This window comes from Cyprinus carpio, chromosome A7, assembly GCF_018340385.1.
Source record: "Cyprinus carpio isolate SPL01 chromosome A7, ASM1834038v1, whole genome shotgun sequence".
NCBI lineage: Eukaryota > Metazoa > Chordata > Actinopteri > Cypriniformes > Cyprinidae > Cyprinus > Cyprinus carpio.
Genome location: NC_056578.1, coordinates 37826169 through 37844027, shown reverse-complemented (window position 1 = coordinate 37844027; position 17859 = coordinate 37826169).

Here is a 17859-nt window from a genome sequence, read left to right as displayed (position 1 = left end):
CATAAACTTTGTGATGTGTGTAATGATGTTTATGTTAGTGATTACTGAATAGGCAAAAAGGACTGCTTTTTTATATCATTTTTAAAGACATGAGAGAAAAAAAAAACCTTGATATAACTGAAACTGAGCATGCACGCATGTTCAGAGATGGTTGTGTGAATTTGTTTTCTTGTTCTCAGCATCAGTGGTGCAAATCTTTCAATATTTCTTTCAAATGCTATTTTTATTCTTTCCACCAATTGCTAAACCACACACAGAGGATTGTGGGATATCATAGACAGAAAGGGACATATGGTTAAAGCTGCTTGCTGCAAAATAGATTGTAAACATTCTCAGGGAAAAAAAAGACAGAGCCAGACAATACAGTTGTTGGTTCATCATTAACAAAACAACCCTCCAACAACCCCATGATACAAAGCTAAAACATTCATATTTTAATCTGTTTATGATTTACACATTTCAGTTGTATTGAAATGAGAATTCAAAATAATTGTGCAGCATTCATTTAAAGTGTGAACTTTTGGAACTTAGAATGAAAAAACATTTCTTTTAAACAGTAAGTACTTCGGGCTAGGTATATTTAAATATTATATATATATATATATATATATCTATATATATATATATATATATATATATATATATATATATATATATATATATATATATATTATATATATATATATATATATATATATATATATATATATATATATATATATATATATATGTATTTATATATATATATATATATATACATATATATATATATATATATATATATATATATATATATATATATATGCATTTGTTGGACATCAACTAAAGACTAAAGTAAAACATTTCAAAACTGAAAAAAAAAACAAGAGGACTCTTTTTTCCGTCTGGTTCATGTTGAGGTCATCAACTCAGTATGGTTTCATACTAATGGGTAACTGAATATAGATAAAAGTACAGTTCTGAGACTCACAAGTATACTAAGTCAGCAAACACCCTCATTAAAAAACATGTCTGTGTGCTGGACTCAGAAAAGAGAGCAGAAGAGTTAGAGAATAGTAAGAAGATACTGGAACTATTCTTCATTTAGACTCTTACAGAGTAATTTCAGGTAATGAACAAATTTGCAATTATGGTGAAAAGTCCTCTCATACTCCAGCTCATGTCATGTCACCATGAAACCCATCAACAAAGTCGTCTACAGGAATAATTGGAAAATTACCTAATGACATCCTCAGCATGAAACACACATTTCATCTCATCAAATATGTGAAGTCTGGCTGTAATCAACCTGTAATATCTTTTCAAGTGGTCATATGCTGCCATGTCATGGTTACACTGAGAATGCATTGCATTGATATTACTTTTTTGATGAACAATGACCCATGGTGGCCCTCACTGAAAACAGTCTAGTTGTTCATAATGAGCATCTCTCTGTCCTTTATAATCTTCCATTTATTTATTCATAACACTGCACTTAATCCACCAGGACGTCAATGACGCTCTTCATTGAGGTCAACAACAGATCAGCATGAACGCTCCAGCAAGGAAGATTATTTATTTATGTATTTGGTATTTTATATAGAGGGACAGTCAGGAGACATGAAAGAATGGGGCCAGGAAATGGCATGAGCCAATGTCACATTTCAGAGTTTGAGGGGTGCCAACCCAGTTGTTAGTGAATTTACTGTAAAATTACCTTTTTCTTCTTTTTTTTTCTAGAAAACATGCTTCTTTTAAGATTCTATCTACTTAGTAACAGTTCTATTTAGAACTATATTGTCCTGAAGAACTGTTATATGCTTAAATGGTTCTTTGCGTTTTAATTTTTGGGTTCTTTATTCCCGCCTTTTTGCTTTTTAAATCTGTAACTGCCAAAAAAAATCCTTAAAATCATTACTAAATTTCAGGACCTCAGACTTTCAACACACCCAACAGGTACTTGATATTATCCTTAAAATGTCTATAAATGTAAAATTTTGAATTGTAACTGGTTTGCTTAAACCTGTCTTTTTTTCCTTTTTAATACAATAATAGAGGCTACAAGATATTATAAGACCAGACAGATAAGGGGCAACAAGCATAATATATATATATATATATATATATATATATATATATATATATATATATATATATATATATATATATATATATATATATATATATATATATATATATAGACTATTATTAAAAAGGTTCTATGTAACACTTTTAAAGAATGGTTCTTATGGAAACATAAAAAAAAAAAAAAAAAAAAAAAAAAAACCACGGTTATATATAACACCATAAAGAGTTCTGCTATTGCCACAAGCCGAAGAACCCTAATCTGGTACTGTTTAGAACTTTTTTTTTCCCTAAGAGTGTAGAATGGAACAGTTATGACTAAATTAATATTAGTTGTATGAAGCCTACACCATTGGTAAGATGGATTGAAGTCTGATCACGCAAACCACTTCAGGAGTTAGTTTGAAAAGCATTCCAGATGCAACTGGATAAGTGTAAATGCATCTGGTTGTTGAAGCCATATACAGTATGTAAATTACCCAAAATGGTAAAAAATTAAGGTGCGAAGGCATGTTATATTTGCTCCCAGTAGCCAGATCCCACATTAATACTGTAACACGACAGTTATGGCCCACCGGAGATGTGCAACTCTTTTCAGAAAGCAGACACACCAACTGCCAAAATGAAACTCAACATCATATCCTAGAGCTCAACACACTGATTTCATTAAAAGTGGTAAACTCTAAATTCTCTCACCAGCGCTGAACACGTTCTCTCTCATATTGCTATATTTGATCAGTCAGCTGATGATTAGTGGTTGACTGATATAGATTTTTTGATGGCTGATGCCAATACCTTAGAGGGTGACCAATGGCTGATATAAAGCCGATATCACACTATATAATTTAACGTTAGAAACACATGCATAACAACTGCTGAAATTCAATTTGTATTTATTTGACATAATATGTATATATTCACATTTAATTTGAAAATATATAATTTAGAAAAAATAAGCTGAACTTGATAAATAGTATAGATGGCAGTCAAATACTTTCTGACAGCAGCAAAACCACAGTGAAAATTGGTCAGTCTGTAAAGAAAGTCAAACCAAAAATTGCAGCACACATACTGGAATGTTTCAACTGTGGATCTTTTAGGAGAACTTACCGCTGAAATAGCTGAGAAGGATATATGACTGCACTGAACTCAATGTTCTGACATCATTTGGCAGGTAATTGGGCAACACATAAAGGAGGAAATATACATAGCACTGATAAACAAACAACTAGCAATTGTAATGTGCTATTACACAAACAATGGCTTAGTTTTCACACAGTACTCTACATCAGCAAACATATTACTCTACGTTAGCAAACAATTGCAACCATGCAGCGATTAATGCTGGAGGAGCACCATTAAAATCCTCCAGCTTCTAGACATGAGATGGTTAGCTGTCAGTGTGTGCCTCAATATGACGAGATGGGATTACAATTCCAGCTAAGGGATAAGTGGCAGAGATCCTATTTCAGATGTACCCAGATCCAATCATCAACCTGTAGCCCATTGTTCATGTGGCACATAGAGTAAACTAAATGATAGGAAAGGATCATGCAAGCTTTTACATGAACTGAGCCAATTGCAAAGAGTTGCAAAAATTTACCTAACAATGATTGCCACAAATGAATGACTTTGACATAGCCATCATTGCTTTTTTTCTGGCTGACTACTGTATGGCAATCAGTTCAAATAATGCAAATCTCCTTATAGCAGCTGCAGAGAATGTCAAACCTTGATATTTTGCAAATAAAAAGCATCTTTCCACCATTATGTAGCAGCTACATCTTACAACACTGCGCCCATCCAATTGTGCTCAAGAAAAAACAACAACAACAACAAAAAAAACAATTCAGCATTATATCTTCACATATACAGAGGATTTTTAAGAAAGCTTTATCAACAATGAAGAGCCCTGCACAACACATTTTTACTCCCAACTTGTTACGTATGGATGCTTGGTCAGGACCCCTTGGCGTCACTTTTTAACACACTGGGAACCCCTACAGCATCATTTTTTTCAGTGTGCAGGGTACTTAATTACTTTTCAATTTGTTGAATGAATTTTTGAATAAAGACTTGGAATAACTTGGAATGTTCATGATTTTTTTAATAAATTTGTAACTGTAGTTGTACACGTCTGTTATAGCCTTTGTTTTACACCGAAACATGGATAGGTATGGGGGTAGAGGTTAGGTCATGTGCTTGAAAATGTCTAAATAGTTTAATGTAAGTTATGTACATGTAACTAAAATTATTACAGCTGTTTAAATTGATAATCACACTATATGTCATAATTTCAGTCCCAATATAACATTTCTTAACAAATAAATTTCAGATGGCAAAGGTTTCTCATTAAAGGCAATGGAATACCCTATAGGTGTACGCTAAACGGGTTCCTAGCGATGCCAAGGGGTCCTGACCAGTGTAATGAGTTGTCTTGCATGGCTCAACAATAAGGATGGCCATAGCAGCAGTTTTGTTGAAATCATAAATGGTAAAAACTGGCCTGACTGGGCAAGCAGAAAAAGCTTTGTTGATGCTGGACACACTTCCATGAGAAATCACAGCTGAGGATTTGTGGACTGAAGTCATGTGAATCAGATTTTTATTATGATCTTATATTCTGTTCTTTCACTTTTGGCACTGCCATTCAGCAATCAGTGGTTGGTTGAATGCACTTTTTCAGAGATGAATTTGATAAAGCACAAACTGTGCTGTAGGATGAAAGACATCCATCTGGACAATATCCTCTGCATTTGAGCCAGGCAAAGGCATGAAATCTGCTGTCGTCATTTCAGGCTGGCCAAGACAATACATACTTATTCAGACCTTGAAAATGTAAATGGTTCCATTAAAAGGATTACTGCCTGTGGAACGCTGCTCGGCCAATCAAATTAGAGCACCGGAACTAACTGTTGCATAAAGCATTTTATATCACTTTCCTTCCAATTTGGTCTGCAGTGGAGAGATGTGACATCCAAACTGCCATTTCCCATTTTTGAACAACTCTGATATAGACTATTATTATTAACAATAAGTATGTCTGTGGGAAAGTCAACCCTTTTACATTCTGTGGCTATTATTGTTTCATAATTGTGCAGTTCCCTGAAGAAAGGTTCCCACAAAGTGTGCTGTTTCTCAAAAATGTAATGTTTTTTAATGATGTCTGGACTCAACTTGCAGGGGTATAGGATTATACGTACAAATGGTTCAATATACTGGTATCGAATACTTTCTCTGAGGAGTAACATTTCATGTTTTCAATTCAAATGTCACATTCGGAACTCTGGAATTGCTCTAATATCTTCTGTTGTGGTGCCTAAGAGAAATAAGACAAAGGCTACATTTCTTAATCCCACATACTGTATGCCTTTTCCGATGCATGGGTATAAAAATATGCTTGACTTAATTAAGTGCTATATATGGATTTTCAATATAATACAATGAAGTGCTGTCAGCTGTTTGGATGTAAGACAGTAATTCATAGGATTTAAAATGCAATGCCAAACTGTACTGGTGCCTCAAATATGTGCATACATTTTGAAACCATTGGCTTGTTGGTTTTGAAAAATATTGTGATTTCAAAAAATTTTATTAACATATCTATTTTACCATATAGCACAAATGAATGCCATGATTATGTTTAATTAAGTAACTTGCACTATGCTAGTTTAGCAGTTTTATTTTTTTTTTTCAAGTAGATCATTAATAAAGGGGTGAATTAAAGCTGATTGGGATGATTTTTGCCATTGAAATGACTGGGAAAAAGTGTCAATCAACTTGAATTCACACTATAGAACATACATAGTTCTCATATAACCTTTATCACTCATCACACGTATATGAGCAGCTGTTATGATTATTTGCTTTTAATTAGTATCAAGATGAGAGAAAATGCAGAGGTTATTTTGTGACAGTAACAGCCTCAAAATGTCTACAGACAACAGCACTATCATTCATAGATATTCATATCGTATATGTACTTAAACTAGTTGTTTGCATAAGATTTGAAATTCATTCAGACTCAGTTACTGCCTGTCCATTGTTCAGTGGAGCAGTAACTGAACCTGACACGGGTGACACCCTAAGCAATATCAGCGCCTCTGTCCCTTCTGAACTCCTCTGATAAGATCATAAAACTGTCCACAAACTCATTTAATGCTTGGGTTTTATATTTTATGACTTGTTGGCATAGCTTTACGTTAACAATAAAGTGTTTTGTTCTGAGTTAAAATATGAAATGGTAGTGCTTGCAAGGCAGCACTCTGTTGATACTCCTCAAATAATTTGGTTTAAAATTCATAGGCATTAAAGTTAAATTGGATTGACTATCCTGAGCTGTGGCATGAAAGAAAGCAGACCGGTGCAAGTTAATTTCATGCTTCTAAAAGAATGTGGTGAATCATACATTGCAATATAATGAAATATTATATATATGTTGCTTGCAAAACAATACATTTTCTTTTTGAACACAGTTCATTTTGAATGGTTGCCAATGAAGAAAGAAGAATTTTATAACCATATGTTATAGACTTTATGTAGCTCCGCCCCTTTGCAGCACTTGGTTTGTTGTCTTTCCTTTTGTATTTCCACAGCGCAAAGGTACTTTACAAACGAATCATTGATCAAATTTATGAATGAATCGAGCATTTTAAAATCTTCCCGGTCTACTGACATTTGTTATGACCAAACATTACAATGCACACGATAACTTTCGTTAACTCTACAATAAGTAAATCCACTTCACTTGCTAGTTACTTTTCAACAGTGATGTTAAAGAGAATGTGAAGCTACGTCACACTGCATCTAATGGTGGGGCGGTGCTGCCATCTTAGGAGGATCACCTTCCGCTAATGATAAATAATACAGAATATTAATACTGATTGAAAAAAAAGTATTATATTGTCCAGTTTTCTCTCCGAATGATGATGTGAGTAACTTTGGCAATTCTCAATGCAGCAGGAGTGACCTACAATGGCAACATTTTTCTCAATGACGACAGAAAATCAAAACACTGCCTTAAACGTACTAGCAGAAAGACAGTGTATTCTCTTAATATGGCGTCTAAACAAAAAAGTTACCCAGAATGCAACACGGCGTGATATCAGCTCAATATTCTCTATAAAGCTACTGCAAAAATTGAAGTTCAAATACAGAATTCTAAAGATGGCTGCACGCTTGATCCTCTGGTGCATAAATAATGTGAAAGTATAGTGGTTTAAAGTAAAATATTGGCAAAAAAATGCCCTTTGAATGAATTGTTTACCACAAAATGAACATTGTCATTATTTTCTCATCTCCTTGCCATTTCAAGCATACATAATTGTCCCTTCTCTGCCAAGTGCTATACATACAGGCACTTCCTACACAAAATGCACAATTATCTAGTACATGGCTTTGAGAATGACTCAACGCTGACTTAATTTCACCAGCCTGCCTAATGGAAGATCTATTAAGCCAAACAGATCCATGATGATAACTCAACAATGGTTATACAACAGGCAGCAGTGAATATGTTTGCCAAGACGCACATTAGTAAATAAGGTTGCAACATCGATGTACTGAACTATTTGTTCTTTATTTTTAATTGTACCACAATCAATGCCAATTCATCATTCCATGTAATTTTGATAAATAACCAGGAGTTAAAGTTAAATTTTACTGACCTTAAATTATTACCACTTATTCCTTTAATTCCAATGTCAAAGGAATCTTGGGCCCATAAAGCCTGCATTGAGCGCTGTGGAAAATACCATTCGGCACCTCAATTTTCCCAGATGTAACATCCCATCTTGTGTAATGAGTCTTGAGTCTCCACTTTGGCATGCCATTAACTCTGTAATCAGACTGCATATTGAGCTGGAGAGAGGGAAGAGATTGACAGTCAAGACCTTACTGAACATGCTCAGTCTGGAAAGCTCTGCAGTAGTTGGAACCTTTTGTGTCCTTAAGCAGAATATGGTTGTCTGCATCTGCTTGCTTACTAAACAGCCATCCAAACTCTAGTTTGCAAACAGTGGACTTGATCTTGTTGTAATTGTAGTAGCATCAGCATAATTCTTCTGCTGCAGGTAATCAAATGGCACACTTATTTTTCAGCCCAACCTGAGTGTGATTTGACTTAAGTGTAACTTGCATTGTTTGAAACAAGTTACTTTGGCTTTTAAATAATATCAAAGTAGATTTAACCATTGCATATCTCAGAGCAACACAGAGTAATGGTGCTCATTCTTGAATCAGTCAGTGTTTCCGAATGAGTCAGCTGAGTGAATGATTTAGTGGCTGCATCTGAAATTGCATACTTTCCTTTTATATAGCAGTTGAGAAACAGTGTGACCATAGTAGCATGTCCAAATTTGCAGTATTTGTAAAACAGCAGGTAAAAATGTCCTACTATTTCTAGTGAGATTCTGAAGTGCACATCCAGTGGATGAGGTGATGAGAGGAGGTTTGTGAATGGCAGTAAAGGAATGCAACTTATGCCTGTAGGCCACATGACAATGGAGACATGACTAATGTAGTATGTCTGGACATTCATATTACACACATTCCTACTATATAGAACATGCTTTTTTAACAGCCGTTAAATAATTACATATTCAAAAGAAGTACCTATTCAGACAATATACAATTTCAGATGTTGAATGTTGAATCCTGTAGAAGAAGTCATTAAACAGAAACTTACACAGTAAAAAAAAAAAAAAAAAAAAAAAAAAACATTGGAGAAGCCCTAATTTAACGTCACAGTGTCTGTCAATGATTTCTGCCATCCAAAAATGTTTTTTTTTTTTAATTATTTTTGGTACCCAAATTTCGTTTCATTACTTGTCCTGTGTTTTTTTGACTGTGAAACAACGGCTCAGGGCAGAGTTGCCAACTTGTGTACAAATAATTATTGCAAGAATCACTATAGACTTCCTATAAAGTATGTGTAAAAATGAAGTATATATTTGTCTTAATGCACAGATTGTGAAAAGTCTTGTTAGGACTATAAATCAGCAGTTTGCCAATCAAAATACCCTGTAAGTTCCTAATGTTTTCACCTAAATTTTAATTTAATTCAAATAGCTAGTATATTTGTATTATTTTCAACAAAGCATAACCAGTAGTACTTTCTACAAAAACAAAACAAAACAAAACAAAACAAAACAAAACAAAACAAAACAAAACAAAACAAAACAAAACAAAACAGATACAGACTGAACAATGAAGCAACACTATCAGAGGGGCTCACTGATTTTTGCCTCTCTTGAACCCATTGAGTTCTAATATGGTTCTAGGTTTTGCTTGTGTTTGATGAGGTGTAAATGTGCAAACTACACTTGGCTCGGACTGGCTGATTTCAGTGTCTGTGCTATGAAACACATCTCTAATATTTGCAAGTGCTCTGCAAATTGGTCAAACTGGTGAAAATGGATAAAATACTTACAAAGTAAAAACACACTCACTCAGATATTAATGCGTCCGAACCTAAATGAACTGGAAATGATGATTGAGGCAGTGTTTAGTGAGCACTCAGCTTGGTGAGATAAATTGCACATGCTGAGACCTTCCTGACACCTGCAGTGTTTACCAAGAACTTGATGACTAATGATCCGGAAAGGAAAAGGCAACTATTTATATTAACATTTGAAAAATTTAGAATACAATTTAGAATGACATTTGCTTGCTACTGATTTATTGTAGTTATTATATTAAGAATTTTTTTTTTTAAAATGCAAATTAGATTAGATTTGTTGCTTTATTTTAATTCATATTTTTTTTTTTTTGGAATATATACAGTATATATATACACACACACACACACACACACACACACAAATCATTATTGTAGTATTTGTTTCTTGTTCATAGATAAAAAAAATTACTTTGCCTCTTCATTTCAGAAGAATATAGACAACTGGAGTGTTCCTACTGCAAAGCCAAAGACATATATACAGTAAATGGCTTATTTTCACACAAGTGCTGATTTTACATTCAGGATCTGAATATTGATTCTGGCTGCTGCTTCTGGTATAATCAGTCATTGACCACTGGCAGTGTGAGCTCAGGTTAATGATGCATTCCTCAAGCTGTCTTATATAGTCTGCTTAAAACGAAGCAGTAGGCAGAAACATCTGCTGTACCAAATGTGAAAACTGTGAAAAGTAAGGTTTATAAAAGCAGAAGTGAGGTTTCTAAAAAGCAGAAGATCAAATCTCCAACAACTTCTTATCTTTCTTCTGTGGAACACAATAGAAGATATTTTAAAGAATGTTGGACATTCATTATAAGGGCAAAAAACCTGAAACATTTTTCACAAATATCTTTGTGTGTGTGTGTGTGTGTGTGTGTGTGTGTGTGTGCACCATACACTGTATACCCCAGAGCCTGGTTTTCATTCATGTCAAACTGAATATGCCATCTACCCTAAGGTCCCTTGCAGATCATAAGATCCAGTTTCCTGTTCTGACAGTGCTGCGAACCCGGACTAACCTCTACTTGGAAGCTCACTAGACACTTCAGCTGATTGGTTTTGTCAGCTCAATCAGAGATCTGACCTGGAAAACTCTCCCTGAGTCCAGTTTAGCCTGGAGCTCCATGTCTCTCAGCAGGTGTGGACTGTGACAGCAACATGAGGCATGTCACACTGCTCTCAGCTGGTCTGGATAGATGGCTGCATTGACAACACATCTTCACCAGAGGGCTGCTTTGTGACAGGTCAAACCAGCACATCCTTAACAGTGAATCTGCACAATTTAGTCACATTTTATGCACGGATTGTAGGACACAATCTGTAGAATGATGTAGAACTGATTTAATATGGTAAAAATTAAGCTCTTTAAAAAAAAAAAAAAAAAAACGAACATTGTTGAAATGTGCAGGGCAATATGAATTTAAAGTCGAGTTGTCGAGTTATCGAGAATCGAGTTAAATGTCTCTCTTTTGTTGCCTTTCCCATCTATTTAGATGCTAATTCGATGCTTACACAGACTGTGCTTTTGTTTTTCACATGAAACTTTTATTTATTCATTCTTAGAAAAAAAGGTCAAAGCTGTTTCTGGGTTTGTACCCTTAGATAAAAAATGTAAAAGATACATCTTCATTTTCATATTTCCCTCTTTTTCCTGATAAGCACTATTTGTTTTTTTAAAGCAAATAAATAAACAAATAAAATTAAATGTAATGAAACTGATCCAGATATATATTCTAACAACAACAACAGACCATTTTAAACAGAGAAAGAAAAAGAAGTTCTGCATAACAGGAATGACCAATCGCAAACCTCTGAACCTAAAAACATGTATTCTGCATTACTGTCTCCACTTCATGATTGCAAATTAGTCGCATGAAACTCATGTTACCATGATGGGTCGAGAAGGGAATTAAATCTACTGCTGACCATCAGCTTCACAGAGGTGTCTACAGCCAGCAAGCACCAAAGACCATGAAATGGTCATACGGTAACAGCCTGACCTCAATTTTAGCTGTAAAAAGACTAAATTGCAGAGTGGGCTTGGAGGGTTTTAATTGGTCTATTACATGAGCAGAGGAATAGTGCAAGATAATGAACAGAGCTGCTGCACTTTCAAACCTTTTCATAACAGAGAAAAATGAGGCTGTGGATTATTATATTCAGGGAAGGCACTACAATTCTAAAACTCATGCCTCATTTGATGAAAAGGCTTTAGAAGTTTTGCTGTAGTGCATCTTGAAATACTGAAGCACTTAAACCCAGAGTAAAACAAACAAACAGGGTCGTCTTTAACTGACCCCGGGGGTCCCCCTCGGTCTGTTCGCTGTGCTGCCGCACCAGTTGCACCCTCCTAAGGACAGCCCTGCAAACAAACAAACAAAAAAAGCCTCGGACCTCAGATGCCCATGATGGACCCTCCACAGTACGATCACTGACCGTCTAATGCATGCTGCACACAAAACTTGCAAAAACTGAAGTAGACATTCACATAGGTTACTTTTAAAACGAGTACTTATTACAGAAAAAAATACTTGTGTGCAAACTGAAATTAAAATGTATTATAGTTAAATTAATATAGGCTAATTAGTTATAACAATAAGTGTAGGCTACTTCTTTACAGCACAGCAAAATAATATGTAAAATGTATCAGACTTTTTTCATTGACATTATATTATCTGCAAGAGATATGAAGTACACTAGAAGAACACATTCAATACAAATAAGTGTTTTTTGTTTGTTTTTTGACTGACAACACAACTTCCTGCGTCTCGATCCATTTGTCAGGTTCATTAGTCGCTGTAGTAAAATAACGAGAAGAATATAAATTGTGCAGAAAACGGTAAAACTGTATGCACTACAAACTAGTGTGTATTAAAATGATATGGTAAAAATACCAGTTTGTAGTTTCAAGCAGCATAACGAGTAGTTTTGTACAGCTAAAATAACTGGGATGACACTGGAAGCCAGACACATTAAATTTTCAAACAGCCACGGCTGTTCTAACATAAAAAATAAGGTGGATGCAGCATCATGATAAACAACAAGTTAATATTGAGTAACTTTCAGGCACCATATTGTCAGGTAATTTACAGTTTTTGATCAGTGCCATCGAAAATAGTTCCAAAGGAAGCTACAACAGTATATAAACGTTTGGGGGAATGATTCTAGCTATGTTTTCATCACCCTGTTTTTATGCACGTTCTGAAGTATGCACTCAAAGGCACTGTCCATACGAACTGTTATTTTCAAAACCGCAGCTTTTTCTAATCCGTCCACACACAAATCCACACCCAAACCAATCAAAATGAAAATTAAACAAAACACCTTCCAAAAACAACATCCAAAAAGAACACCTTCAAAAACTAATTTTGCAGTGTTATCGTGTAGACAGCGAAACAGCGAGTGCACAGCGAGTTTTTTGGCTTGTGACGTTGGAGGATACACTGTTATCTCTGCCTACTGGAAACTTTTTCAGGCTTCTGATTGGCCAACATGGCTTTATGGTTGAGATTATATCACCACCTGTTGGTTTGGCATGCTCTTGATGGTGCGTCATAGCATGCATTTGCTTTTTCATGTGGATGGAGATTTTTTAAAAACGGAAGAAGGAAAAACTCAGTTTATAAAAATATGCACAATTTATAAAAGAAATCCCTTAATTCGCTAAAAAGTTTTTACGCTCACTTAAAATGGAAATAAATTTTGTGAATAAATTCCACCATGTGCATCGAAAAAAGTTGTGTCTTTGTGCTATGGGATGGCATAACCTGACTAACCAGTGGACTAATCTCATTGCACAGCATCTGACATGTTGTTATGGTCATTCTTAAATGCCCAGGCAAAGTTTGCCACCAGTGACCCCGGCTAGTGACACAGACAGTCATTTGCTGCCACCTACGGGCTTGTTTATTGAAATCAATCCCACTTCAAGTCATGTTGAGGAAATTGTTTCTTTTGTGGAGTCAAATGTGCATATGGCACGACACCATTGAAGAGAAAAAAGAAAAAAAAAATCAATTAAGAAATCATATAAAGGATAAGATACATTTTTGAAAAATTGATCAGAAGCTAACACAGGTGTGGTGAATTCCTTCATGTAAATCCACCTTGAGCCTTGATATTCAAATCGCATAATTTCTTTGGTCCATGCGAACCTTCAGCGTGTTCACATGGTTGTTCATGTTATAATTCCTCTGGGTGCTATTTCTTGACTTGCTTGCTTGCCTGATCTTGGTCTTGAGAAGGCAGGGTTTTAAATAAGGTGTCTAGGTTGTTTTACCCAGACTGCAAATGTCACAGGAAAATGGAAAAGACAGATCTGCTCTTGGCTCAAGGGCTTAAGCTGCTGCTGACAGATGAAACTGACTGCTCACTTATTCATTGGTTAATGTTGTTTTATTTAGGTCCAGCCAAGAAGCATGAATGACGAACATGGCCCATAATGCTGGAAAGCAGTGACTTCATTTGGTATTCTGTGTTAACATTATGTTCCTTGATGAAGCGTGGCTTCCTGAAAACGAGTTATTAACCTGTCAGAACACCATTCATTATGTGACAATCCCCAAACAACATACGCTACATTGATCCAGACCTTTAATGGCTCAGAACTCATGACATTATTTTGATGAATGAAGACATCCGTTTTGTGGAACAAACAACAGCAAGGTGCCTGTGCATCCTCAACCCTGAAGACACAACAACAAACGAAACTGCTTGGGTCTGTAAGAAGAAGAAGAAGAAGAAAAAACAAATAATGTGCCTGTTAGAATTAGAATTAGAATTAGAATAAGAGTTAGAATTTACAAATCCCCATAATTTTCCCACAAGGCATAGTGATTATTCTCAGTATGGTCAGTATGCCTCATACACTGTATTCCAGCTACTCTAAAACTATATGAAAGCTTTAAGTGACAAGCTGAATAGTTTCTACTGAATATTTTGAAATTTCAGATGGGGGGAAAATGGCCTTTAGTTCCCAATACATGATAGCTTCTATAAAAAAATTTCTAAGAGCCAGTTGTCTGTGTGGTGGTTTAGGAAACAGGCTTTGCTTTAAAACGATCTTAAGAGTGTTATTTGTAATGTTATTGGTAAGCTCTGCCAAAATCCATTTGAAAAAGCTTCTATTGGTAGAGGTTACCGGGAGAATAGTTCTCTCCATGAGTGTAGATTGCTGCATTGAACTGTTTTATTTTGACTGCCCAGAGAGGTGTACAAGCTCATCAATGTATCGCTGCAATCCTTAATGAGTGAAGTACCAGACGCCCAACCGCATATGCCTCTGTGCCCAACGGGCTTTGGTTGCATGGAAAGAGGCTTTTCATTCCAATTGATTTCCCTCTTTTCTTCTGATTTAATTAAATAAGATCCCAGTCTGGGAGGTTCTCTGTCTCCTTCTCTCATTTTCTTTCCCTGGTGCTTTGAAGTGCAAATCACATCTTAGTGATGTATAAGAGAATCTCTCAGATCAGGCTCAGGAGACCTTTAAAACACAAAGGGCATTCACGAGGTTTGAAAAGTCAGGTGATGCTGTATTTTATTTGAATCGGTAGTCTGAAGTACCAATATAAGTCAAAAGGAAATTGACAGTAGATACTTTGACATGTATTAGATATGTAAAATAATGCTTTTATTTTTAAGATTTAATTTGTTTCTCTCTCTCTCTCTCTCTCTCTCTCTCTCTCTCTCTCTGTGTGTGTGTGTGTGTGTGTGTGTATTATGCTCACCAAGGCTGCGTTTACTTGAACAACAGTAAAACAGTAATATTGTGAAATATTACAATTTAAAATAACTGTTTTCTATTTTAATATAATTTAAAACGTACTTTATGTCTGTGATGTGATGCTGAATTTTCAGCATCATTACTCCAGTCTTCAGTGTCACATGATTCTTCAGAAATCAGTCTAATTTGATGAATTGGTGCTTATTTATTGTCAACTATTATTGTTGTTTAATTATTAGTCATGTTTTTCATCAATATCAGTGTTGAAATCTTTTAACTGCTTGTTTTTCTTGCTTTTTTTCAGGATTTTTGATAAATAGAAAGTTGAAAAGAACAGAATTTATTGGAAATAGAAATCTTGTAGAACATTATAAATGTATTTACTTCCAACTTTGATCAATTTAATGCATCCTTGATGAATAAAAGTATAGGTCAAATTTTACTTACCCAAAACTTTTGAAGTTTTTTTTTTAATTTATTTATTTATTTATTTTATTTTTTACCATTTCCACAGCGATATTAAGCAGAAAAAAAATATTTTCAGCATTAATGTTAAAGTTTATAAGCAATTTCTTGAGTAGCAAATCAGCATAGCATAATGATTTTTGAAGGATCATGTGACACTGAAGACTGGAGTAATTAAGCTGAAAATTCAGCTTTGCATCACAGGAATAAATTGCATTTTAAAATGTATTCAAATTAGCAAGAAGGTGTTATTCACCTAGTGAATGAATGAAATTCATTATGCTGAGGGACACCATAAATTATGCAAGACAAACATGGTTCTTCATTGATGACCATTCAAAAGTAGCTGTGTATTCTGAAAAAGAACTCTGAAATATATATATATATATATATATATATATATATATATATATATATATATATATATATATATATATATATATATATATATATATATATATATATATATATATATTCATATTCCTGACTGCATACTTCCAGGGCTGTATGTGCCATCTGAGCAACTGACATTGAGATGAAAGGAAACACTATCAGATAGCTTTCTGCATTATTGGATCTCTATGATCCCAGCAACCTCCTCAAAGGTTTGAAACATTTCTGGCTTATCCAGATTCTAAAACAAATTACATCTCAGCCTTGTGGGTATAGTTTAATTCAGTGTTTTAAAAATACAGTTTACAGCTTGGTTTCTAGTAGACCATCTTTAAAAGAGTACATTAACTGAAACCACATTAGTATTGCAAATGACAGTGACAAAAAAGAATTTAAAGCCATACTTGAGCATGACTTCACTTCCCATCACACATTTGGGTAGAATAAAACAAATTAAATATTCATGGTCACTTAAAGGAGCCGTATGTAGGATTGTGGCCTAAACTGGTACTGCAATCACTATAAAAATACTGTAGAGCGGTGTATCCCCTCCCCCTACCCCCTGACTAGAGGTTGCCAGATGAGCCGCAGGATTCAGCAGAAACGTAGGCTGCTTCAATGAGCTTCCAATGGCAAGTGACGAACAGACGTACACAGTAAGTTTTTTTTTTTTTTCTGTTAATTATGTTTATGCTTCATGAGAGATATTTTGATAAGTAATTATGTATTTAAAAAATGTACTAATTGTCATTAGTTAAATATAATCGTAAAGATTTATGCTCGTATGTGACAGTATAATCGTAAAGATTTATGCTCGTATGTGACAGTATAATCGTAAAGATTTATGCTCCTATGTGACAGTATAATCGTAACGATGAATGCTCGTATGTGACAGTATAATCGTAAAGATGTATGCTGGTATGTGACAGTATAATCGTAACGATGAATGCTCGTATGTGACAGTATAATCGTAAAGATGTATGCTGGTATGTGACAGTATAATCGTAAAGATGTATGCTCGTATGTGACAGTATAATCGTAAAGATTTATGCTCGTATGTGACAGTATAATCGTAAAGATTTATGCTCGTACGTGACAGACAGAACGGTAACTGTTAGTCTAGGCTACTGTCTCAATTACGTTTCAAATTGCCATAATGGGCGTGCTAATGTTGTTTTTCTCAGCGTCTCAGCATAATGACAGAGAAACGGGCTCCTGTAATGCATTGCTAATGTTAGCATACGTCCATGTGAGCTAACGTTATGTTACTTTGCACAAACACGCATAACTTTGTTCGACTGTCATGAATATATGAAATGTCCATTTACAATCTAGTACAAGTTAGCCAAGCATAGATGAATCTTACCTGTCCAGGAGAAAATTAGCAAGGTTGGCGTCTGTGTTCAAATTCTTATCCGTTTTCAGTCGTCTCCATCTTTCAAAAGCATCTCCAATACAAATTCTGGTTTTATTTTGGACTTTGTCACGACGAATTTCTGAATTATAACGAGGTCTTTTTGATTTAGTAACATTAGACATTTTTATCCGACTGGAGTTAGGGTAGGTTACAGCAAAGCTGGCAACTCGGATCCCGAAACACTACTGACTTCGTGATTGGTAGATAGGTGGAGGGAGGGCGCGTCAGGCCAAAACACAAAATGACAACAACAACATCAGTTGAGGGCTGCAAGTCCACTTTTTAAATGACAATATCCTGACCGGACTACTGTTGTCAGTGATATAAGTATTTGAAATGAAC